Here is a 25,893-nt window from a genome sequence, read left to right as displayed (position 1 = left end):
AAACATGTTCACAACACACTCTCTCTCTCACTTTCTCTCTCTGGGTTTCCCCCTCCCTGCTTTGCTAGCTCCTGGTTTTTGAACAAAGCCCCAGGCTGACCTCAGGAAGTAGAAGGACTCTGGGTTAAGAGTTGCCTGTTACTGTAATTGTTTATTAGACCTGAAGTTTGATTGGCCAAATTGAATTAAATAAATATTTAGCAGGCAGAAGCTGTCCTGTCTGGGAACATCAAAGGACTGTGACAGACTCCACCAACGGCCCTGGCATCAGGCCCGACAGTACAGCAGCTACTGCTGGCTTTTACAGGCAGGACCCAGGCCTTTACCATCCCAGAGAAAGAGCCCTTTGTGGTTCTGTACAGATAATGACGTATTCTGTAATAACCTAAATGAGAAAAGAATTTGAAAAAGAATAGATACATGTATATGTATAACTGAATCACTTTGCTGTACACCTGGAGCTAACACAACATTGTTAATCAACTATCCTCCAATATACAATAAAAATTTTCCCAAAATTCACATTTATAAGAAGGAAGGCTCTTCAATGTAAAATGTATTCTGTGTTGGATGTCTCTCCATCCTGCACCCCCGCCACAAACACACACCCCAGGGCCCCTTACTTTGCTCGTTTTAGGAAGATGTTTTGGCATGTTTTGGTTAATCTCTGGCGGCAAGCTACAGAATAAGGAACAGTGATACATTCATTTTACCTCAGAAGATAAAGAGGCTCCTCTACGGAGGCTTATGGGCTGCGCCTGAGTGGAAAAAGCCAACAAGGAAATCTCTAGGGGCAAACCACGCCCTCAAGGGTCACGTGGTCTGTCATCTGTCCTGTCTGTATACGCATCTCTTTCTCTCATTTGTTTTCCTCCCTCCCTCCCTTCTTTCCTTCTTTCCTCTCTCAACCTCTCTATTTCCTCAAAGTAATTTCTTTGCAACCCGATCTTCCCACGCGGCTCACCCCAGCTCCTGGCCTCTCTCTGTGTTGCTATCCTTTTGGTTCCGCTAAACTGCACTGCTAACTGCATCTCTTTCTCTACATTCCCCGATATATCTCCCAGAGTCAGAAGCTGATGGAGCAAGTTCATCTTTCAAGCCAGACCGTGTCATACAGAGACAGCAGGCTTTCCTTGGATCAGGCGTTCCTCCTTGGTTCCATCAGCGATGACCAATGAAGCTACAAATTCTTGTAGGATTTGGTCGCTTCATTTAAAATGGAGATATGGGAGATCAACACTGCTGGTGAAAGTATTTGAAACTATCAATAGATTAGGTCTATGAGTATCACAGGATCTTTTCCAATGGTTTGTCTCTCATGCAAACCTACTTTTAGAGGGACTTTGGGTAACATTTTTCTAGAAATAAAGATTATTAGTTGACGATACTTACTTGGAATTTGTGGTAATTTTAGCTTTTTGGTTGACATTTCCTTGGCCTAGCAGAGACTTGTTTGGAAAATAGTGTCTCGGCCCTCCATATCTGTGGTTCAGCGTCCGCAGATTCAATCAAAAGTGGATCCTGTAGTCCTGTAGTACTTATTGAAAAAAATCCACATATAAGTGGACCCCTGCGGTTCAGCAGTCCAAACCCATTGTTCAAGGGTCTACTGTATTTCCATAGCACTTACCTATTAGGTATTATAAGTAATCTAGAGGTGACTTAAAGCATACAGCAGGGACTTATCTGGTGACACAGTGGTTAAGAATCTGCCTGCCAATTCAGGGGATACAGGTTCGAGCCCTGGTCCGGGAGGATCCCACATGCTGTGGAGCAGCTAAGCCCGTGCACCACAACTACTGAAGCCCTCGTGCCCTAGAGCCCATGCTCTGCAACAAGAGAAGCCACCACAATGAGAAGCCTGCGCACCACAATGAAGAGTAGCCCCTGCTCACCGCAACTAGAGAAGGCCCGCGCACAGCAACAAAGAACCAATGCAGCCAAAAATAAATAAATCAAATAAATAAATTAAAAAAAAGCATACAGGTGGATGTACGTAAGTTATATGCAAATACTACACCATTTTATTTAAGGGACTTGAGCATCTGTGGATTTTGGTATCCACAGGAGTTCTGGACAAATCCCCTGTGAATATCGAGGGATGACTGTATAAATTAAGCAATGACGATTTAACTCTAGGGACAGAGGGTATATGGGAAATCTCTGTACCTCCCCCCTCAATTTTGCTCTGAACCTTAAAGTGCTCTAAAAAAATAAAATTAAAAAAAATTTTTTTTAATCAAACAAAAAAATTCAAGCATAAGAGAAAATTAGTGTCCTGATCAGAGAAATAAGAACAGAATGCCTTTTATTTACAAGATACTTTTCTTAAGTTTGGTCAAAGGAAGGCAGTCAAAAAAGCACTATTCAAAGAATTAAGCAAATCAGGAAGTTGTTTCTAAAGTACTTTTTTAAAGTTCTTTTCACTCTTCAGAAAGTGATTCCAGAAACAGGGATTACTGAAGGAGACGACATGGGAGGGTTGTTGACACTGTGAAGATGTTTAAGCAGGAGGAAGATAAAGGCCCGGATGAAGAGAATGCCTTCCATTGACCTACACAAATATCCACAACTTCAGTTTGGTAGAAAATAATTAGAGCGGGTGGGGACGTGCTCAGAACATCGCATTCAAAGTGATAACGTAATTAAATAGCGCATAAAATAGCAAAACATGAAGTGGAAAACATTTTAATATGTCTCTGCAGTTCTAGGCGGTACAACGTCCAAAGAAGAAACGGCAGATGAAACCCAGTCACGATCAAGCAGTGTCTTAGCCTGTTGGTGAATTTTAGTGCCAAGCATGACAGGCTTGCTCAGGGAAGAGGCACATGAAGGCAGAACAGCCGGGCTTCATGGCTCCTGGAACTTGGGGCATCTGGGTTAATGCTCTGCTGTCACCAGCTTGAGATTCTTCATTTTTGAATCAAGGGGTCCTGCATTTTCATTTAGCACTGGGTCCTACAAGTGGCAGAGTCGGTCTCACCGGAATTGGAGGCTCCTTCACAGCATCTTGGGACACAAGAACCATAACCTAAGTGATTCCAGGATAACAAAGGAAGCATGGACTCATCTTCCAACTCTGCCACCTCACTTCTTCTTTAGAGATCTAAAAATGGGACCGTAGTTGCCCTTCTGACTGCTCCGTTCACACAGCCTACAACTGGACAAGCCTTGAAAATTCCTACAGCACTGACAAAGCCTTCAATTTCATAATTAGAAATAAAAAAAAATCATGGAATCAATTAGTAATATGATAACCTAAGCAATGAACATACTACTGTGTGGTTAATCAATGAACAGTGTAAAGGTCTAGTGCCCCATTACTCCCCATTTAAGCAGAAAAAGGGACTTAGAAGGACAGAGAAAAGGGAAAGTGACATGAAGGGGAGGAGGTTACGGTGGGGGGACGGGGACAGCGCACAATGACGTGTCTCCACCGCATTGCAGTTTTTGCCTTTAACTCTTCCTTGCTGCTGTGTTTGAGTACTTGTAATTGACCCTCCAGTCCTGCCAACCCTGCTTGCCTTAATTGATAACGATGTCTTTTAATATGGCAATTTCGTAAGGAGGGAGCTTAATCCCTGCGGGAATGGCTGTTGCGTATCTTCAAAATGGCGAGACTGGCCTCTCCTCCCTTGCGTCCTCAGTCCGTCTTTGTACTAGTGAAGGTCCAGCGCAGGATCTTCCTCAACCCCTCTGTCAACTCAGGGTATGAATTCGGGTCCACAGACTCTGCCTGGAAATGTATTCTGGTGGGACAACTCTTTTGGTCACAGAGCTTTTCATGGGACGGGACAACATGGACTTCTCTCCTTCAGTGTGACTCCTTTGATTCCACTTAAGAAGAATAGTAGGCCTCTGTCTTCCACCTGATTAAAAGGATCTCCATTTCTACCAGAAGGTCTGTTGTAGAAACCATTCCAGCAGCTTTACTCTGTGAGAGCCGTTATTGTAGGAGAGACACCTTGTCTAAGACAAGGCTTGAAGATCTTTCACCTCTACAGCCAGGGGAAGGAGGGGCAGGCGATAGTGGACAGTGGATGCTGGCCCATCCCCACGTGGTCACCGGGCTGGGGCCAGGCTGGGCATCCACGCCAGACTTCCCTACAGCCAATGGGTCTGCAGTTCCAAACTTCATCAGATCTAATAGCAGAAAAAGTACATGCTCTCTTCCTCCACTTCTGTCTTCTCTGTTGCCCTATAGCATGATTAAGTGTCTAGCATCTTGCAAAACAAATGAACAAATGTAGCTCTTTCCTTTCTTCCTTAAAAAGAACACAATCAACCGAGACTGTGGCATAACAACAGTTGACTTGTAGTTGCTTCTTGTGCCTGAAAACCGAATATACTCCAGCAAACACAGCCTATGCCTGTATATTATGTACTAATAAGTGCTGTCATGGTTGTATAGATGCTAGTGTATTTGAGTTTCAGCTGTTCCCTGAGATAAACTATCACATCTGAATAGTGATACAACATTAATAGAGGAGCTGTGATGGTTTCACTCTAACTTCAGTGTTCTAGAACTCCCTGGCGACTAGAGTTATAATGGCTCTGTTTTACTAGCCTCCAAGTCATGATGGATAAAATGTGGGCAATTTCTAGTCTAGAGAGTGCTAACTATCCAACTTCAAAGAAAATATCCCTTTGTGGTGATTAGCAATGCCAATGGCTAACCAGCATCATGGGCAAATGAAATTTCATTATCATCTAGAAATTTCATCTTGCTTTTTAATGCAGTTTTTTACTGTACTGGATCTTTAGCATGGCTGCTAGAAAGGAGCAACACTGCTTGATGTAACATTTGATTTTTCTCTCCTTTCCTGTCCACTCATAACAAAGCAGCAAAATGATCACATGGGAAGTGATCTACCTCAACCCTGCGTTTTGGGGGCCGTTGGACAGTTTCCCATTATCTTGCTTATGTCGTAGTCTCTAACTCGAATAGTTTTTTGATATACCTCCTTGAAATCCGGAAGTTACCTTTGACTCTTTCCTTACTCTCCTCATCTAATCTGTTGTCAGGTGTTGTTGATTGTGTCCTCACATACGTCGCCTCTTCTCCGTACCTGCCATTCTTGCTGCAGTTCAGACCATCCCTGGTCCCCTAACCTATATCAGTAGCTTCCAAACTGCTTTCTCTCCTGCATTGATCTTCTCTGGTCCACAGATTCCCCCCTCCCTTCTGAGTCCCACTATGTCACTCCTAGCTGGTCACTGCTTGCTCGCAAAGTCTCAGGAGCTCTCCATCGCCCGCGGACAGAGCCCAGATTCCACCATAGCCAGTTGTCGACGGTGCTCTGTGATCCAGCTCCAGCCGCCATGCTGCCTTCACTGGCCTGGTCCCCCGGTAACACGGCTGTTCTTTTTCTACGCCTTGCCTCCACAGCCTCCGTCCAGTGCTTTCGTTCAAGCTGTTTCCTCTTCCTGGAGTGCTTCCCCCTAATCTTTACAGATCCCACCCTGCCCGTCCTTAAAGGTCCATAGCTTCTTCAGGAAGCCTTCCCATATCCCTCAGACAGGAATGCATTTCTCCTTCCTCTTCATGCCCATCGCCATTTATTTGTTTCTCCTAACACTCCTTATTTTCTGTATTATTTTTATATATTTCCTAGTAGCCCATAAACTACCTGAAGGCAGGGTCTAAGAGTCATCCCTGTTCCATCCAGAGAGCTTTGTATGGGGCCTTAAACAAATACGGTACTTGTCAATGAATATTTGCTAAATCAATAACTCCATTTCCAGTCTAATCAACGAATGGCTTTGGAGTTGATTATTAAGTGAAACTATGTTTTAAGTTAAAAGAAAGTTATTATGGGCATCACACTGATGGAGAAAAAAGGTATCAATAAGGAGAGAGGAAGGCTAAAATGAACCCTATGGTTTTGGGTCAGGATCAGAGTAGTAGCATAAGCTACTCTCTATGTACACAGAGAGATACAGAAATATACATATATGTATATAAATGGGTTAATATGCATACATATATTACCTAGCTCTAGCTGCTGAGAAACAAGAAGCTCACTCAGCACCCATATCTTGTTTCTAAACACCATTCTCCAATAAAAGGAACCAAGCCTCCTTGCAGAAGCAGTTGTTTTTCAGGCCTCAGGCAGGGGAAATACAAAATGAACCTGGAACATCTTAACAGTGCCAGCAAATAAGGAAACACTCCCCTCAAAAGACAAGGGCTTGTCAAAAGAACACAGGAGTCGATGTAAATGTGTTCCTAGTGACCAAAGCTGGTACAGCTTGGGCAAAAAACTAAAGACAGTACTGAATTTTAACCCGTAGAATAAAATAAATATCCAGGAGTCCATACTGATTAAAAAACAAAAAACAAAAAACATGGGAGAAGTGACAGCTCTTCCTTAAGTAGAATTCCAGATAATAAATGTGGAAGGAAATTGGGAAACAGAATCACCCTTAGGCAAACACCACTAACGACTATTTCAGGCAGGAACCACAGATGGATGCTAAAATTAGTGGGTAACATTTGAGGAGAAACAGGATTCATATAGTGTCAGCATATCCCCCTCAAGATACTTTGTTACTACACAGGGAAAGATAGTGAAACTTTACAGTGGAAAAACAAGCAGGCACTGTTCTAACCAAGTGATCAAGGCAAATACCACCAGTGATAAGCCATAATGACATCATAATGACCCCCTTGATACGATGCACTGAGAAGAACACAACGTCATTTTTGTAGTATGCTTGCTAAAAAGGCATAAGTTCATTCGAGTCATGACAATACATTAAGCAAACCCGAACTGAGGGACCTTCCACAGAATAACTGTTCAGTACTCTTCAAAAGTGTCAAGGCCAAGAAAGACATGGGAAGATGGAGGAATTGTTACAAACTGGAAAAGACTAAGGAGAGATAACAACTGGATGCAATGCGGGATCATCTTGGATAGGATCCTGCAACGGCAAAAGGATATTAGTGTAAGAAATGGTGAAATTCTAATAAGGTCTGTAGTTTAATTAGCAATATGGTATGGATGTTAATTTCCTGTTCCTGATCATTCTACTATGGTTAAGTAAGACATGAACATTTCAGGAGAGCAACGTAAAGGATACGAAGGGCTTTGTACTATTTTTGCAACTTTTCTGTAGGTCAAAAAATAGTTCAAAACTTAAAAAAAAACTTTTTAAAGGAAGGCTATTAGTGATTAATATTGTAAACATTTCTTTAATCCAGAGAGGATCCAAACTACCTTTAAAGGAAGTTCAGCAGTCAAACATCCTTTGTATTCTTTCTAGTCATCATTCTTTTCCATGTCTTACATCTCTTGTTTCCACTTGTTTCTAGATATGTGGGTCTAACAGCCTGTGCACAAAAGCTCTTTCCTTCTGGTCAGAAACTACAGAACATATACCATCCCTGTATGTGGATGTTTGGGTTTCCCAGCTGACCGGGGCTCTGTCTGAAATCTCTTCTGACAACGTGATGCAAACAGCAGCATTTTCTCCTTTGCCTGGACCTTCCCATCACCCTGGGAAGTTCTTTAGCAAGAGCAGAGGCTGCCGTCTTTGTTCCTGTGCTTTTCTCCATCCTCCTGTGTCTTCTTGCATCGGGACTTGGTGGAGTGCTCAAGATGGCGCCAGTCCTAAGATGACTGGACTGGTACAATATTCACCTCCTTTGCCCTCTGTGCCTTCTCCTTTTCCAGTGAACCAGTCGACATACTTTTTTTTCAAAACGTTTTATTTTGGAAATGTTCAAACATACAGAAAAATAGAGAGACTATAATAAACCCTTTGTGAACTTGTTCGTCACCAGACAGGTACCATTTCCAAGGGTCATCAATGGTCTGTATTCTGCATGCTGAGGATGAAGGTGACAGCACTGGCCCCAGTTCTTACACTTCATTCATACTTATTTTTATACTCATAGTTTAGGGACAATGCCTTGTTTCTTGGCCACTTTATCTTATCAGTAGGAGCAACTGCTCCAGTGAGGGTTCCCCGAAGTCCACTCTCCCACCCCTTTGCACAATGCAGATTGAGGTCATTTCTGTGGTGCCTAATGAAAGAGGGACCTCTTTAAACGTTTGCTTAGGGGCCCAAATTTAATTTATGCTTTTACTCTAATCTTAAAGACATTTTTTGCTCTAAAGTCTGATCCTTCTAACAGAAGCTGAAATCGTGTTTTGCTGATTGTATGACTAAACCCTGAAGGAAAAAGGGTAATGAAAGGTCACCAAACCAGAGTTCTTCCAGTTGCTAATCTGGGTTTTTCCATCATCAGTAATTCAGGTTTAGGAATCCCAGGTTTTAGTCCTAACAAAGCATTCCAGCAATTTTGGTTCATCAGAAAGTGATGATCTAAATGGATACTGAAATGAGATGAATAAGATGCTCATTTCCTGAGGGTAAGAGAGATTTTCACATCTGTATCCAAGTAGGATACCAAAGCGTGGAAGCCACACCTCTTTGAGAGAAGTAGTATTTGGGAGTGAAACCTGCCAGATGATGAAAGTATACTTTGCGATAACTGACTTCAGTGATTTTCATAGTCATCTAAAAATTTTACAATAGGGTATGATTTGTATTTCATGGTGGTGAGAAGGAATGCCATTTCTTGGTTCAGGATAACAGAATTCAAGATGCTTACATGGGGAGAAAATTTTATGTGTTACAAATTAGAAAAAAAGTGAAAACATTTTTATGTAAATAACATAAAAGTAGAGATCTCAGAGATGGATCTTTATAGATTTTAAGTTAAAATAGTCTCTTTATGTGCACACAAAGAAGTAATCAGAAGAAGAGGAATATCTCTGTCCACCTGTGACTGTTGCGTCTACTTTGATCATCTAGACTTGCTATTAGCAGCATGTTCTCTTTTACCCTACTTCTCCATCTTTGCAGTAGAATTTCTTTCTGAGATTTTAGCACAATTCCGCTGCTATCTCTGGATGAGAGTGACATTATGGGAGCCCAGAGATTTTGTGAGTTTCTGTGTCTGGGGAGAGATAAAGAGAGTAAGTTGAAGTCGTCTGGGGTCAGTATCACGTTTTCTTGATTCCATGGTGATATTCAAACACTAAGAAGAAAAAATAAATTAAAATGTAATGTTTCTGCTGAGTGGGGATGGGAGAGAGTTCATGTCTTGTTGAGAAACAGATCTAGCATTCCTAGAGACATTAGATTCTGGAAATATAGCAAGGTGGTGTCTCAAGACACGGTTATAAGCGAGTCTCCTAAATATATTGGTCTATCATCTTTTGCAGGGCTCTTCTTTCCTAGTAAAGGGAGGTAGTAATCAACTACCATGCCAAAGTAACTAAGCAGCTGACCTATAACCAACAACAGGGTCAGTAACTTAGGACCCTATGAGTTTCAAAAAAATTACCTACGTTTTAATAAACTAGGGAAGCATCTAAATAGTTTTAGAAAGCTTTTCATCATAAATGTTTCAAATCTCTAAAAATTATTTTGGCACTCAAAAGATGTAGCCTCAGTGTGCGTGTGTGTATCTTAAATGAAATACTTCATTCCCCGAAGTGCAGGATAAGCAAGGCACTTACTATAATTTTCAGAAGGGTTTTACCATAGTGCACTCACCGGTACTTCCAGGCCTGAGATGATGAGGCAATTCCGTGAATGTTAAGTCAGGAAACCATGGAGAACACAAATGAACCAAATACACCATTCCTTGCTTATGTAAACAGTAGTACTTGACCTGACGTCAGCAGTTATGGACCCTGAAAGCCACTGTCCTCGTGAGTTGCCATGACTGTTCCCAGACAGGCGGAGGTACAGGAGTGCGTGCCTCCCTGCAGGCGGGGCCGTGCAGCCACGCTCCTGGCCCGGTGGAGCTTCACTGCCCGGTTCCCCACCACCTGGTGCCTGGGGTGTGGGAGCCGGAGTTTTTTCTACAGCAGGTGCAGCGAGTAACAAAAAGGCAAGTCAGGGGTGCAAGGCCAGGTCCTCTGTTGTTCTGGGGACTCAGTGTATGCTGGTCTGGAGGCTCCACAAACATGCTTGCAGACTGACTACTTTTCAGCGTGTTAATTACCTTTCTGGAACCCTATCGTGGGCAGAGCTCACACGGGCCGCAGACCGCCTTCGCACTCCAGCGCCATCCTCCTTGAAGGGAGAGCTTTTTCCTTACGCCCACTGGATCGGGGGGCTGCTGCAGTCTAACGCTGACAGCAGCTCTGCTCCATCTTGGCTGTATCCCTTGTGCCAGGAACCTCGGGGAAGAGAAAGGGATTTGGCAAAACTCTTGGCAAATGGACGGCGCCCCAGTGAGCGCCGTGCGTAGCGTTTCTTAGCGTTGCCAGACATCCACCGCTGCCTTCTCCCGCTACCTCGGGAAACAAGGGCCATTGCGGGGCAGATTTTAAAGTGAAAAACGGAGAAAAGTAAAAGAAACCGAAGCCCAGAACTTAAAAATAGAGGGTTTCCCAAAACTTTTGCTTCTTGAGTGAGAAATAAATTTAAATCTTGTGTGTGATTCCCCTGATCTTTCCGACTTAGCTGAGGCAGAAAACCAATCCATTGCCTTATCGACTGGGATCGCTAGCCTGAGGTTAGGGACCCACCGTCGTCTCTGAAGCAGGCCTGCCTTCTCTCTGCTGCTATATTACCCCTCTATCATTTTTGCGCTCGTGCTCTCTCTTGCCTTTGATATGGTAATGCTCTTGCACAAGAAAAGCCTTTTTTTTCCTTAATATGAGTGCTTAAGGAATTAAAGGTGAGTGAGAGGTGGAGGGTGTTAAGAAGGATAGCAGTTTCTCATTAAAAAATAAATAAGTATACCCCGTGGAATAGAAAAAGAAGAAAGGAAGATAAAGGGAACCCAAGTGGGAGGACAGGCAGGTGTCTCTCGGCGGAGGCAGGAGCCGGGGTTCCTAACAGGCTGGCTCACGGCCCTGTAACGTTGCGTACGTGCTCCTCCGGCCCCTCATTGATTTCCCTCTGCCCTCCAAAGACCTGGCTGCAGTTAAGCCTTGTGTCCTCCACGTGATGCTGAGCCGAATCAGATTTTCCTTTTAGTTGTTCGATCAAATTTTCCTTCCTAGAGCTTCGAAGGCACACTTGGGACCATCTAGTAATTGCCTCCCCGCACTGAACTGCTGATACCTTTATTGGATTGGCATAGGGTTTCAGAGGACTGTGTTTAACATGCAGTGAGCCGCAGCAATGCAAACAGCCCCAGTGTTTAAACAAGCATCCATTAGGCCAGGAAACAAGGCGGTGCCAGCCCATTTGGTGCTCTGTAGTGCTGGCAGCTTGAGGTGCGCAGGGCAGCCGGGCCGCTGGAGCGGGAGAGGGCAGGCGGGGAGGGGAGGCGGAGGAATTGCAGTGTCAGGAAAGGAGCAGATTCTCTGCGGAAGAGGAGGGTGCGGGGTCGGAGGGGGGGAGGGAAATGTGGCTGGGGACATGTGCAAAGCTCATTAATACCTCATTATGTTAGAACTGCAATCTCCCCGCAGACAGGCGTTAACATTTGTGGTGCCAGAGGAAGAGCTGTGGGAAAGCAGCACTGACCGCCCCCCACCCCTTTTTTTTGCAAGCCCCAGCAAGCTCCACACACTTGCTTTGCACCGAGGGAGTGGTGGTGTTGAATTTGTGAGGGAAGGCTGCGAGCAAACCCCTAAGGAGCGATAGGGACCAATGCAGTACAGTGAACTGAGACGGAAAACTGTAGAGTTTGTAAATAACGAAGTGACCAGCTTGCCAAGGTGCCGGCAAGTGATGCAGAGGGAGGAGCGTTGACCGGAAGCCAGGAAAGGGAGACAGTGGGTCTGAAGCATGAGCCATCCTGGAGCCTGGGTGTGTGCAGTGGTAGATAGACATGCTCCAGGTTTAGACTCAGGCGTCCCAGAGAGTGTGGCACTTGTCCCCTGAGTTTGCCCAGGGCTCCCCGGGATCAACCAAGCTAGCATAAGGCAGAGAGGAGACAAATGAGGACTAACGAGGAGAAAAGAGGGCAGGGGGATTCAGCCTGTGGGATGTGGGAGGCTGTATTCTCAGCTGCTGCCACCTGCCCTTATTAGTGTGGGTGGAGCAAAGGGAAGGTGATAAAGCAGATAGAAGGTTCTGTGTGTGCATGTGGGGGGCGGGGGGCAGTGCGGGAAGAGGAGGTTTTGCTTTCTTCAGATCCGACCTGGCTGGGCCCAAACCCTTCCAGGCTTCACCCCAGGGATTAAATCCCCGAGTGCCGTAGCTCTGTAGCTCTGGCCGGAGCTGGACCCAGCGCCTCACTCACTCACCCCCGGCAGTAACCCCAGGGCCTCCAGCACTGAGACAGCGTCCTCATGGGAGGAAAAGTTGGAGCCATGTTCTGTAGAAACTACAACTTTCCTGCAGACACTTAATCCTGCTCTGTTAAAGGATCAGGTGTTTCTCTCTGCCCTGAACCCTTATGTGTCTTCTATCCAGAAGCGAAAGGTGGGTGGTAGCCACTCTAGCAAAGAGTTACACAACAGAATGGACCAAAACACAATGGTGTGTGGATTTTATATCATGAAGGACCCTTAAGGTAATTCATGTTCCAGCCCTTTGAGAATATCCCATTTCTGCCTTTTCGTTTTGTTTTGTTCTTATTTCTACCTTAGAATTTTCTTTCTGTGAACGTCCAGCATTCGGGTTCTGTTTCTAGCATAAGTGGACACGGACACACCCAGAGGTCCACAGGGACGTCACCCATGGACATTCAGCCCACGTTCTGGAAGCAGTGGGCAGATGAAGGAGGACGTAGCCTTGATGGATGTCCTGTGAAGTGACAGGGCCGTCTTTCAAGTATGGTTTGTGGAGACCTTTATGGTCACACTTCGTTCTGACTTAACACAATATTCCATAAAAATATGGATTATCCATTAACTTACAGGAAGGCAAAAGAGTTAATGTCATCACTGAAAGCCATTTGTATTCCTTTTGGAAAAAAGAAAAAACAAAACTAGAGTCCCGTTGGCCAGTAGCTTGTTATGTACAATGGTGCCTGTAATGAACATCTAAAGATAAATGTATTTGATCATCACAACCAGGTTTACTTAGGTTAGAAATACAGTTATGGCTACAAATGCTTCTGAGGAACATTAAACAAGGCTTTTTACAGTGTGGCCTCTATAGTCAAAATAGTCAAATCCAAGCTCTGTGTATTAAAATCTATTATTCTTTCGAATGCAGCTTTGACAAATCAAGCAAGAGTCATAAGAACAGAGCTAGGAAATAGTTCAATTGCTATACTTTCATAGCCATATATAAGAAAAAATATGCCTTATGCTGTTTACATGTTGACTTTCCCAAGCTTGATTCCATTAAAAAATAAAGCAGGACAAAAAATGAAGAATTGTTACAAATAGTAGACTACTTCTAGACTTAACTTCTGTATGTAACCACGGCAGGTCCCTATTGTGGGATGTATGACATCCCACAAGATCTTGCCTGTTTTAGACTCACAAACTTAGAGAATGAACTGATAGTTACCTTGCAGGGGGGAGCGGGGAGGGATAGACTGGGAGTTTGGGATTGACATGTACACACGGCTATATTTAAAATAAAATGCCTTTCCATGAAAAAAATAAATTAAAAAAAAGTAGAATAAGCATTAAACACTTTAAAAAAATTTGCCTGTTTTTCCTGGGCTGCTCTGTCCCTCGATCCTTTTCAGTGACCTGAGCAGGACCCTCACGGATTTGTGCTCTTCACCCTGTCATTTCCCAGCATCTGAGCTTTTCCATCTTCGATTCTTCTGCTTTCCTTTCTAGGAGAGAGAATGGAAGTTAAGTGTCATCCAAACTTTCTACCTAACCAAAAAATCATGACATCCAAATTGCCCATTTGAGGCGAGAAGGAGAGTCATGCAGCAGAATTACAGTTCAGAGTAAAATGGGACTTCCATTTCCATTAAAAAGAAAAAGTGAATTCCTAGCTCCTTTCAGGCTTCTGCCATGAATCAAAACTTAAAGTGAAATATCAGAAAATCAAGGATGAGATGGAACCTAAAGAGATGTTTCCTTCCCTTTTCATCCCCCTTCCTCAATGGAGACCGTATCTACATCATCCCAGATGGCTGTTCTATTTTTAAAGATCTCCAGAAAGGGAGATCCTACCACCTCCTCAGCAACCCATTCCAGCAGCTCTTGTTCCTCTCAGCCAGAATACTTGTTTTCTGAGAGCCCTCGGAGGAAGAAGAGATACGCTGTCCCAGGTTTAGGGACTTGGGCTAGTCCTCTCTAGGATTTTACCCCTCAGTGGACACTCCGAGGCATGGCTAATGTCTTTCTTCAGTAACAGAGGTTGTTTTTCTCTAATCTTTAGCTTTATATTAGTGAGCTTCTTGGGGGCCCATGGAAAATCCTCTAGAGGGCCTGCTGTTTACACAGCCCTGTCCTAGATAAGAGGACGATGGGTAGCAAGGAAGTGTATTCATTTCAGTCTAAGAGGAGAACAAGGTCACGCACAGCCGCAGAGCTGACCATCGGTACTGGACAGACTTGTTCATGCACTCACTCACTCGCTCATTCATTCTTTCATTCGGGAAATACCTACTGACCTCAACCATGGGCCAGTCCCTGTGCTAGACACTGGGCACCGACACATCAGTCAACAACGTGGACTAGGTCCTTATCACCAGTGAGCTACACTTGGATGGGGGAAGAATACCAAGTCAAAAGTAAGAAGCATAATGGTTATAAATTGTGATAAGGGGCGTGAGGGAAATAAAACAGCGATGTGCTCGAGCATGGGTGGGGTGAGGCTAACTGAGACAGCATGGCCAGGAAGTTGATACTTGCGCTGAAACCTGAAGGATGACCAGGAGGTAGGGGAGGCAGGTTCAAGGCAGAGGGGAAGCAGGTGCAGAGGCAGGAGGAGAGGCCTGGGTGGCCAGAGCGCGGTGGAGGAGGGAGCCTGGCCTGACATGGGCTTGGAGACACCATGTCATCCAGCGATTCCAGGCCATGAGGGTGACTTTAAGAGAATGGGAATCTATAGAAGGACCTTAGGCAGCAAGACATGCTCTGATGAATGGTTTTAAGCGATTCCTCTGGTTGCTCGTGGAGAATAGATTGGAGAGACCGTAGGATGAGAAGCAATGTTAACCGGTTAGGTGGAGAGCACAAGAGGCCCGGGGAGAGGCGAGGGTGGGGTGAAGGCTGTTGGGGGCGGGGGAGACTCAGACAAGGAGGTAGATGGGCGGAGGGTGTGCTGAAAGCACAGACGCTGCATCCAGGCATAGGTTTGCTCCATTTTAAGGCAACAGAATACATAGAAATCAAAAGTTTTAAAGAAGTAATTATCCCCTTTATGAAATGATTCACCACAAGGATCTATTACATGAAGTAAGGGAAGGAACGTGTGTATGTGTCTTTGACTATAACTTTTAATAAGATATATAAAATCTTAATAGACAGATCATGGAATTCGAAGGAATCGTAGAGGTCATTTTCCCCTACCTCCACCCACTAAAGAATCCCTTTTACAAATCCCCGGCAGATGAACATGCAGCTTGGTATGAAAACTCAAGGGACAGGAAGCTCAATAGCCTCACAGTGAAGCCCTTTCTATTTTCAAATTTCCTCCTTATAGAGAGGCTGGAAAATTTCTCCCCATAATTTCCAACCCTTGATCTTAGTTCCATATTCTGGAGCTACATTAGATTAAATCTAATCCATTTCCTACATAGCAATGGTCAGCTATTGAAAGACAAGCTCTGGCATTCCTACTCCCCAGTTCTTCTCTTTCTCCAGCAAAACATACTTGGCTTCTTCATCTGTTTCTCACGTGATATGGTTTCTGGGGTCTTCTGTGCCCTGGTTATACCCTCTTGCTGCCTGATGAGAATGAAGACATAGAACCAAGCCCAGCCTTCCAGCTGCCATGAGTGTAGAACATACACAGTCCCCCAGATCTGGAGAATGTACATTCATTACTGTAACCTGGAATTACAAAAACACATGGCTTTGAACTCTGAGGAAATCAGGGCTGCTTATAAAACAGGTTCCACCCAACCTGATCTGTTCCTGCTAACCAGTAGGAGAGCTGTTGTTACACTTTTTTTTTTGCTTTCTAAGCGGTAGAGTTTTATACAAATATAAAGTTATGCACCTTTAAAGCTATCATGCCAATAAGATACATTCAATTAGACAAAACATCTTCAAAAATTTTTTAACAGTGTAAAAATACAATCACGAAATAATCAATCTGCCGATTAAAACAAAATTTACAGTACCTGCAACAGAATTTACAGATGCCTACAATAGTTTGCAGATTGTTACATATATTGTTTTAAGAAATACCATTAATACAAATACATGATTTACAATATCCCCACTATAGCAAGAAAAAAAATAGATTGGCAAAATAAAACGTCTTTTAGGCATTTACAATGCCAAGTATTGAAACGATTATTCTCACTATGACATAAGAATAATACTCTTTTAGTGGTAAAAGATAGACTTTATTAGGCCAAGGACCACTGAAGAGCTTCTGGAAGGTTCCAAAGTAAAATCTGGCTATCTTTCCCCCCAAATAAATAGAACAGCAGCAATGCCTACGTATCCCATGAACATAAACTATGAAAATTCCTTTTATATTAACTGGGCCTTAAGTACGTGACTCATTACAAATAAAAATAAACAAAATTTTAGAAACTAGTTAACACCAATAGCCCAAATTTGGTTTTTACCTGCCTGTAAATGCCTAGGATAAGAAGTTTCATCATGAAGTATATATTAAATGTAAAATTAACAATTATTTCTAAGTCTATATATAAGCCAAAGTGCTCACTCTTACCATGGAAGCAAAACCTAAAATAATCTACAGAAATAGTATGTAAACACAGAGAGTTTTGAGATAGACTAGGAACATCCTTCTTGTTCTGTGGATCAAAATGCAAAGGTCTCCATTCCATATGGGCATGAACACAAACACTTGTGTTAATTTAACACACGGATCTTACACAACTATGTGCATACACATATGTACACCATGAACCAAATGTTAACAATGTTTCTAGCTACACCACACCTTCAAGCCCCATATGCTAGAAAGTAAAAACTTAATATGAAAACTAGTTTTCCTTTTTTTTTTAAAGTAAACTTTAAAATGGAAAACCAAACCCAACACTCCTCTTTGCAATAGGTACTGAGTTCTAAAGATTCAGAGTCAAGACCCCCTTCAGTTGTTCCCAATGGAAAGAACACGCAGGCTCCCTCACTGTCTTCAGGAGGTCTGATCGTCTCCAGTGGTTTCTCTTCAAAACTGCTTTCCGAGGTACGATGTAGCCATGCTGGTTAAATTCTTCCTGCTGCCCACTTTGCACCTGATGTAGCCATACAGGTTGGCCCCTTGCAGCACCACACCCATGATAACCACCGCTAGTCACTTCTCTCTGAAGGAGAAGAGGGCACTAAAGGCAAATATTACCCACAGCACCAGACAGGCGATGAGTCCTAACCAGGAGATTCTTGATTCAGCCTCTGAAACAGTTTTACTGTCTTGAGGAAAGGCCTTCCTGGACTCAGACACCCAATGGCTTTTTCCATCTTCATCAGTGTGATTCCACCAGCGCAGGCCAACCATTAGTCTACCTGTGACATTCTTGACTGCCCAGAAGTCACATGACAACAACAAGATAACTGTCACCATACAGGCAGTAAAGCTGATGCTGAACCATTCACAGGGAAGATAGACTATAATTGCACTGACTCGAAAGAATAAATGCAAAAATGATGCCACTGGGTGACTGATTTTGGATTTTTCTGGTCTACTAGTTGTCTCCTCTTCTGCATCAAACAGTGAACCATCTTCAATGTCATCATTACTGTCCTGCTGCAACATGGCGGCCCGCGCCAGCCTGTTGTTACACTTTTGGAGGATCACGAACCACACTGAGAATCTGATGAAAGCTTTAGATCCTCTCTCCTGAAAAAAGGGGCATATAACCACAAAATTCTGCATACAATTCTTGGATACTCTTAGAGATCCTAAAATCCATTTTTACGTAGACCTCAAGTTAAAAAATCAGCAGTATTGGGCTTCCCTGGTGGCGCAGTGGTTGGGAGTCCGCCTGCCGATGCAGGGGATGCGGGTTCGCGCCCCGGTCCGGGAAGATCCCACATGCCGCGGAGCGGCTGGGCCCGTGAGCCATGGCCGCTGAGCCTGCGCGTCTGGAGCCTGTGCTCCGTGGCGGGAGAGGCCACAGCAGTGAGAGGCCCGCGTACGGCAAAAACAAAACAAAACAGCAGTATTCATGTTGTGGAACCCTGGATCCATCATCGAAAACTGTATATTTGCATTATCTTTATACTTGATAACAATATTGAACAGGGGGATGAGGAACACCCACTTGGAAATCCCTACAGGTCACTACGGAACCATTAATGGAAGAGGAGAGTTACAGGAAGTCACGTGGCATTGTTGGATACGTTGCTTGTGTTACCTCATTTAGTGTATACAGTCGTCTTCTGAACTACAGAATATTAGCCCTGTCTATGAGGAAAGTGAAATTGAAGTGAAGGATATTAATAAAGAAACATAGAGTTACAGAGATGCAGGTGAAGGCAGGGCCAGTATAGTGTGAGTTTTTACAGCTCCAGAGATGAACCATGGTGGATGAGCAAGTTTGGTTTCCTGGGAAATGCGTCCTTGTGTTGGTGCCTTTGTAGAGATGTCCCTGGAGGGTGGTCGTCAATGTGATTGGCCATTCCCGTGGCCTACATGGGCGGCATGCCATGCTCTTTAGGATCAGACTGGGGTTGGGTTAGTAGCCAGTATGTATCTCTACCTGAGCAACTCAGACAGCTGCAGAACTGTTCTGAGAACATCTGAAAGAACTGCAGCCCTTACAGGAAATCCCCTTTCAGATAGTACTTCCTTATGTGCCAGCCGCCCACTGCATAGAAAGAACAGTTCTGAAGATGCCTCCCCTCCTTCCCTATTTCATTTGAGAGCCACACTCATTTCCGAATAGTTTGGAAATAAGAAACACATTCCATTCACAAGCGCAGAGGCATGTAACTAACGGAAAGCATAGGCTTTGGAATTCAAGTCTCAACTCCCTCACATGAGCTGTGTGACCCTGGGCAGTCTGTTTCATCTCCGGGAGCCCTAGTTTCCTCATTTGTGTAAATGATGTTTATTACCTTGCAGGGTCCATGTGGGAATTGAGAGAAAAGATTTGGGATTTGGCTGGCATAGAATGGATACACGATGAATGTTTGCTACTTGCTGGTAACTTGGAGGAGGGCTTAAATTGTTGGGGCCCGTCTGGGTAACAGTAGATTTGGTTCAGCAATACCGTCAGGCTTACCCTGGTTTGGACCTGGATCCCTGAGCCATTCCAGAGGAATTCCTGTCCCCGTACACACCCCTCATCACTGTCAAAATTTTGCTTAAGATAAAGAGGAAGTGTTCACCATAGACCCATCCTCCATGTGAGGTGTCATGTCACAGGGGCGTTTAGAGGAGACCCCAATACTACTTAGTCCCCAGCCTCTCAAGGATACCGGATGTCGTGGTACCTTGGGTGTGCACACGCACACGTGCACGCACGCACACACATACACATCTCTGAGATGAAGCAGTATGTGAATTTTCGCAGTTAGCAGACCTCCGTGGTAGTTCACGTGGACATTTCTGAGCAAATCCTTGGTTCCACAGTAGTAAAAGCAGAACTAAATACTGGGTAGGGCTAGTACTGCTTATGGAAGTTCTCTGAGACGCTATCTAAAAGTCAAGTTTAAATATAGAGATGGGGCTAGCTAACCTCATCATTCTGTGAGTCATTAGATGTGAACTAGACTTGGTCATCTCCCTTTGCTAATAAGGAAACAGGCTTAATTAACTGAAGGAAATTAACTTGACTCATTTTGCAGCATGAATCTGTTTCCCAAGAGGGGCTGAATCCTTCCCTTCCTGTGAGCTGATGCTCATTCGGCAGTCCATTCAAGAGGCTGTGTCGGCGCGCTGTTGCTGCCAGCTGACAGATGTAGCATTTTCCTGATCAAGCTCCCAAGCCTTTCTCCTTGCCCCTTGAACAACCGAGCACAGAGTAATAACCTACTTAGAATGATTTTGCAACATGGGAGCCATTTGCTTGTCTTTGTACTGTGGGAGTCAAATGCCTATTCTCAGTAAATATAAGCCTCCCAATTGACTTAAGGTAATTGAATGATTTTAGATTTATTGTGTATATACTTTTCTCCATAGCCTCTGATTCTAAGCAGGCATAAAATCACATCAGGAAAACCTGAGTTTGGATATTTGAGTTGTTTCATCTGAGTTAAAACCAAAATATGTAGAAATTGGGTTATCAATTCCAAACTTGGATTACTTTGTGAAACCTCACGTTTCCAGTGGAGCTGAAGGTAATGTCTTTCTTCGGATGTGACTCTGGGGCAATTCTGCAAAGGACAAGGAGAGAAAGATGTTGTTCACTCTATTCCGGGTTGTTTCGTTTTCCTTTTTAACTGATTTTTACACAGTATATGATTTTATTTCCCAATTTGTTTTGAATTCCTCTCGTCTAGCCCTAGGTGTCTGTTGTGGTTGGGCCTGGTACAGTTTGCTTAGGCGTTTTGCTGTGTTCTTTCCTCACCCTTCGTTTAAAGGAGGTCTAAACTCACAGAGTAGCTATATTTCTAGAGAGACCTGCCACCTTTACAGGCATTACTGTGGTCATTTTCTTTTTCTTTTTTCCCCTCTCTCCACAGTATGGTTCTTTGTGAATTAAAATCAAGGTTCCTGGAGCTAGAGGTAGGAAGAGGGCATGGGGAAGCCTGGCCACGTTATAATGGGTAATAATCATGACTCTCTCCCTCTGCTGTCAGCTCTTCCAGACCGCTCACGTCCTATTCATCTTTGTATCCCCAGCTTCTCGTGTGGCGCCTGGTGCATAAATGATGCTCAGTGAGTGTGTGTTGAAGGAACAACCTAATTTTTGCAAATCCCTTTACAGTTTATAAAGATACTCCACATAGCAATGGGGTGATTGTTTTCAACACTTCAAGAAAAAACCATTTCCTCCCTCATTTCATTAGGATTGTGAAATTGCTTTGGAATTTTGGAACAGTGATACTTTTACTGTGTGCATTTCACGACAAGCCAGAGTCTAATTGCTTTTTTTTTTTTTTTCTTAATGTGAGGGGCTGTGGAAGGAAGCCAAGACAGGAGGGAGTTTGTTAACTGGATACATTTCTTGTCAAGAAATTTAAAACTTGAGATGTTTCTGGATTTTTTTTCTTTATAACTGCAGTTCATAGCTCTTCATCTTTTACTAGGATGTAGGTGAATTTTAACAAAAGCAAGAGGTATGTTTTCAAGGGAGGAGGACAAGTAGGCAGCAAGGGAAAGACTTTGTTTTTATGACTTGTGTCTTGACTTGGCAAACACTCAAGGTTATCCTACTCAACCAAATAACCCACATCGCTTCCACGTCAGCCATGGCCGAGCTCCCCTTACAAGGTGCGCCAGACAGACTCTTCTGGTAGGACATTTGAAGGATTTCAACCCTTGTCTTGTGCTGCAGTCAGTGGCAGTGCTGACCCTACACCCGTCAGCTCTCACAACCACTGTACATCTGCCTCTGGCAGAGACTCACCCAGGATTCATAATAAAGCACCTTTTTTTTTTTTTGAATTGAAGTATAGTTGATTTACAATGTTGTACTAATTTCTGCTGTACAGCAAAGTGATTCAGTTATACATATATATATTCTTTTTTTTTTTCTTTTTTTTTTGCGGTACGCGGGCCTCTCACTGTTGTGGCTTCTCCCGTTGCGGAGCACAGGCTCCGGACGCGCAGGCTCAGCGGCCATGGCTCACGGGCCCAGCCGCTCCGCGGCATGTGGGATCTTCCCGGACCAGGGCACGAACCCGTGTCGCCTGCATCGGGAGGCGGACTCTCAACCACTGCGCCACCAGGGAAGCCCTATATTCTTTTTTTTAAATATTCTTTTCCATTATGGTTTATCACAGGATATTGAATAGAGTTCCCTGTGCTATACAGTAGGACCTCGTTTATCCATGCTGTATATAATAGCTTACATCCACTAACCCCAAACTCCCACGCCATCCCTCCCCACCCACCTCCTCCTTGGCAACCACAAGTCTGTTCTCTATGTCTGTGAGTCTGTTTCTGCTTTGTAGATAGGTTCGTTTGTGTCATATTTTAGATTCCACATATAAATGATATCATATAGTATTTGTCTTTCTCTTTCTGACTTACTTCACTTAGTATGATAATATTCTAGTTGCATCCATGTTGCTGCAAATGGCAGTATTTCATTCTTTTTTATGGCTGAGTAGTATTTCATTGTGTATGTATACCACATCTTCTTTATCCATTCATCTGTCAATGGACATTTAGGTTGTTTCCATGTCTTGGCTATTGTGAATAGTAGTGCTATGAACATAGGGGTGCATGTATCTTTTTGAATTATAGTTTTGTCTGGATCTATCAGGCAACTTTTTCTTAAATGGCTTAATCTCTAGGCACTCGTCACCTTAATGCTGACTTTTGCCATAAAACTCGAGTGTAAAAGTAGGAAAATAATTGTACTACTGTTTTCCCCAAATCATTGGCATTTAAAGACCAAAGTCAGCAAAAGCAGACAAACTTAAGAATTTTAAAAAATTAGAAAAGTCTTTGATTTTTACAGATGAAGCAAGAGCCATACTAAGACTTATAGCCCAGAAAAAAAATTCAGGGGAAATGAATCAGGATGTCCACTGGCTGGATCAGTGACAGCGTTTATGTGCAGCATTAGAAATGATGCTGGTGCCTGTTACACACACATAATAGTAATACTGTATCTTATGCGATGCCATAATCCAAGTGAAGTGTATTCCTACCATTATGCCAAAGTTGTATTTACCAGAAAAATTTTACACTGTTTCAGTTTTTACATTTAAATCTAAATTAATTAAAATTAAATTTAATTAAAATTTCAATTTCATCCTTGCAGTAGCTGCATTTCAAGTGCTCAGTAACCACAGGTGTCTCAGGGCTGCCTTCTTGGACAGCATAACTAGGGACAGCAAGGGAATGAGAACCTATTATTAGGGGGCCAGGCACTTTGTTAGGTACTTTCAAAGACACGATCTCAAAGCAGTCCCATGTGTTATCTACATTTTATATAAGGAGACAAGCTCACTGAGATTCAGTGATTTGTGCAAAGTTGGACAGTTAGTGAGGGAGCTGGAAGGACAGCTGTTAGTCTAAACCCAAAGCCCATGCGTGTGCTGTGCTGATGCGGCCATTGCTGGCTGTAATGGTATGTACCACTGAGCAAGAGATAAGGATGCTTTCCTTATCTCCCCACCTCCCTGTAAAGTTTGCAAGCCTCTAATTGTTTTAACAAGCTTGTCTGAATGAATTAATTCAAGAAGAAGTCCAGGTAATGACAGCCCCGAGGTACTGCTTGTACACATCTACTCCACGTGCTTCTCCCCTAAGATTCTGGGATTTCTTTCCTCCCTTGGTTCTTAGAAGCATACAATTTATCTGCAGGCACCATTTGTTCCTGACAGAAAGAAAATCTTTTAGCGAGGACTGTGATTCAAAATATATGTTACATTGACTGATGACCTGTATTACTGCAGTATATCAGAAAGCATATTGCTGGTAGGTGGGACGCAAAGTAATTTGGAGGTACTCATTTTGACCTTGGCGTGGGATGACCTTGGCCTATTGCAGATTCATACTCTGCAGCTGTATTAGTTCCTAGGGCTGCCATGATGAAGTACTACAGACTAGGTGGCTGAAAGCACCAGAGATTTATTTTCTCACAGCCCTGGAGCCTGGGAGTCCAGAATCAAGGTGTCAGCAGGCCCTCTGAGACTCTGCATGGAATCTTTCCTTGCCTCTTCCTAGCTTCTCATGGTTTGCTAGCATTCTTTGGCATTCCTTGGCTTGCAGCGACATAATTCCAACCTCTGCCTCTGCCATCACGTCGCATTCTCCCTGTGGGTCTCCACGCCTTCACATTTTCATCTTCTTATAAGAATGATACCACTCCTGTTGGACGAGGAACCCAGTCTACTCCAGTATGACCTCATCTTAACGAATTACATCTGCAGTGACTCTGTTTTCAAATAAAGTCACATTCTGAGGTCCTGTGGGTAGGACTTCAACATATCTTTTGGTTGGAAGCACAATTCAGTCCTGTAACAGTCCTGGCTATACCTCTGCTTCAGAGCCCTGGGAAAGTTTCCCTGTTCCGCTCTTTTTAATTTTTTTTTATTGAAGTTTAGTTGATTTATAATGTTTCGGGTGTACAGCAAAGTGATTCAGTTATATATATATATATTTATACATATATATATATATATATGTATTCTTTTTCAGATTCTTTTCCATTATAGGTTATTACAAGGTACTGAATGTAATTCCTTGTGCTATACAGTAGGTCCTTGTTGTTTATCTATTTTATGTATAGTAGTTTGTATCTGTTAATCCCAAATTCCTAATTTATCCCTACCCGCCCTTCCCCTTTGGTAACCATTAGTTTGTTTTCTATGTTTGTGAGTCCGTTTCTGTTTTGTAAGTAAGTTCATTTGTATCAGTTTTTAGATTCCACATATAAGTGATATCACATGATATTTGTCTTTCTCTGTCTGACTTACTTCACGTAGTATGATCATCTCTAGGTTCATCCATGTTGCTGCAAATGGCGTTCTTTTATTATCTTTTATGGCTGAGTAGTATTCTGTCGTGGTGTGTGTATGTATATATATATACATACATACACATCCAACATCTTCTTTATCCATTCATCCTGTTATTCTCTTATGAAGGACTAACTTTACACACCTTCATTCACTTCTTTCCTCAAGCCCTTGGTTTTTCCTTAGCAGTGTTCTTCCTTGGAGGTGAGGTCCTTGCATCAACTTCAGTGAAAAAATTGAAACCATTAGAGCCGAGCAGCCTTGTCCACACGCCCCTCCCCCCCAACACTTCCATCTCAACATACCTCTTCCCCACGCTTGTCTTTAGAGCCGTCTTTTGATGGCTCCGATGTGCCATTCTTCATTGGTTCAAAAGCAAATATCTCGATGGGAATGTAAAATAGTATAGCTCTATGGGAAACAATATGGTGGTTCCTCAAAAAAATTAAAAGTAGAACTACCATATGATTCAACAATTCCATTTCTGGGTACTTACCCAAAGGAATTGAAAGCAAGGTCTCGAGATACTTATGAACCCATCTCCATAGAGGCACTATTCACAACAGCCAAAGGTGGAAGCACCCCAAACATCTATGGACAGATAAGTATATACATGTAATGAATATTATTCAGCCTTAAAAAGGAAGGAAATTCTGACACATGCTACAACATGGATGAACGTTGAGAATATTATACTAAATGAAATAGTCCAGTCACAAAAAGACAATACTCTATGATTCTACTTTTATGAGCTATCTAGAGTAGTTGCATTCATAGAGACAGAAAGCAGAATGCTGGTTGCCAGGGCCTGAGGAGGGGGTATAAGGAGGTATTGTTTAATGGGTATAGAGTTTCAGTTTTGCAAGAGAAAAGAGTTCTGGAGACGGATGGTGGAGATGGTTGTACAACAGTGTAAAAGGACTTAATACCACTCAACTGTACCCTTAAAAATGGTTAAGATGGTAAATTTTGTATTATGGGTATTTTAGCACAATTAGACATTTGCAACACAATTTTTCATGTGTCCCTCCTTTCTTAATGTCCACCTCTCCTGCCCTCTGATTTTCTTCACCTTTGAACCCACTCAGGATTTCCTTTTCCTGAAAAACCTTGACTTCACCTCCTGACATAAAAGCCATGATGCCTCTTTCCCTCCAACTTTTCCAAATGAGATTTCTTCTGTAGAAGGGTCACAGACAGCATCTCCATTCTTCACCATTTGCTTCTCTTACTGACCAAAAACCTGGCATTCATTCACAGCAGCATT

The 25,893-nt window shown here is 43.2% G+C and overlaps 1 protein-coding gene and 1 pseudogene across 3 annotated transcripts in view; one reads left to right on the top strand and one right to left on the bottom strand.

Moving 5' to 3' along the window:
• The window catches only part of MAML3 (mastermind like transcriptional coactivator 3), a 622,841-nt gene that overhangs the window by 391,036 nt on the left and 205,912 nt on the right, over window positions 1-25,893 (top strand). The window lies entirely within an intron of this gene.
• On the bottom strand, window positions 16,235-17,810 carry LOC101282864 (Golgi apparatus membrane protein TVP23 homolog B-like; annotated as a pseudogene).

Source organism: Orcinus orca, chromosome 4 (genome assembly GCF_937001465.1).
Source record: "Orcinus orca chromosome 4, mOrcOrc1.1, whole genome shotgun sequence".
NCBI classification, from domain to species: Eukaryota; Metazoa; Chordata; class Mammalia; order Artiodactyla; family Delphinidae; genus Orcinus; species Orcinus orca.
Note: the sequence above shows the minus strand (reverse complement) of the source record. Positions and strands in the feature narration are given on the sequence as shown.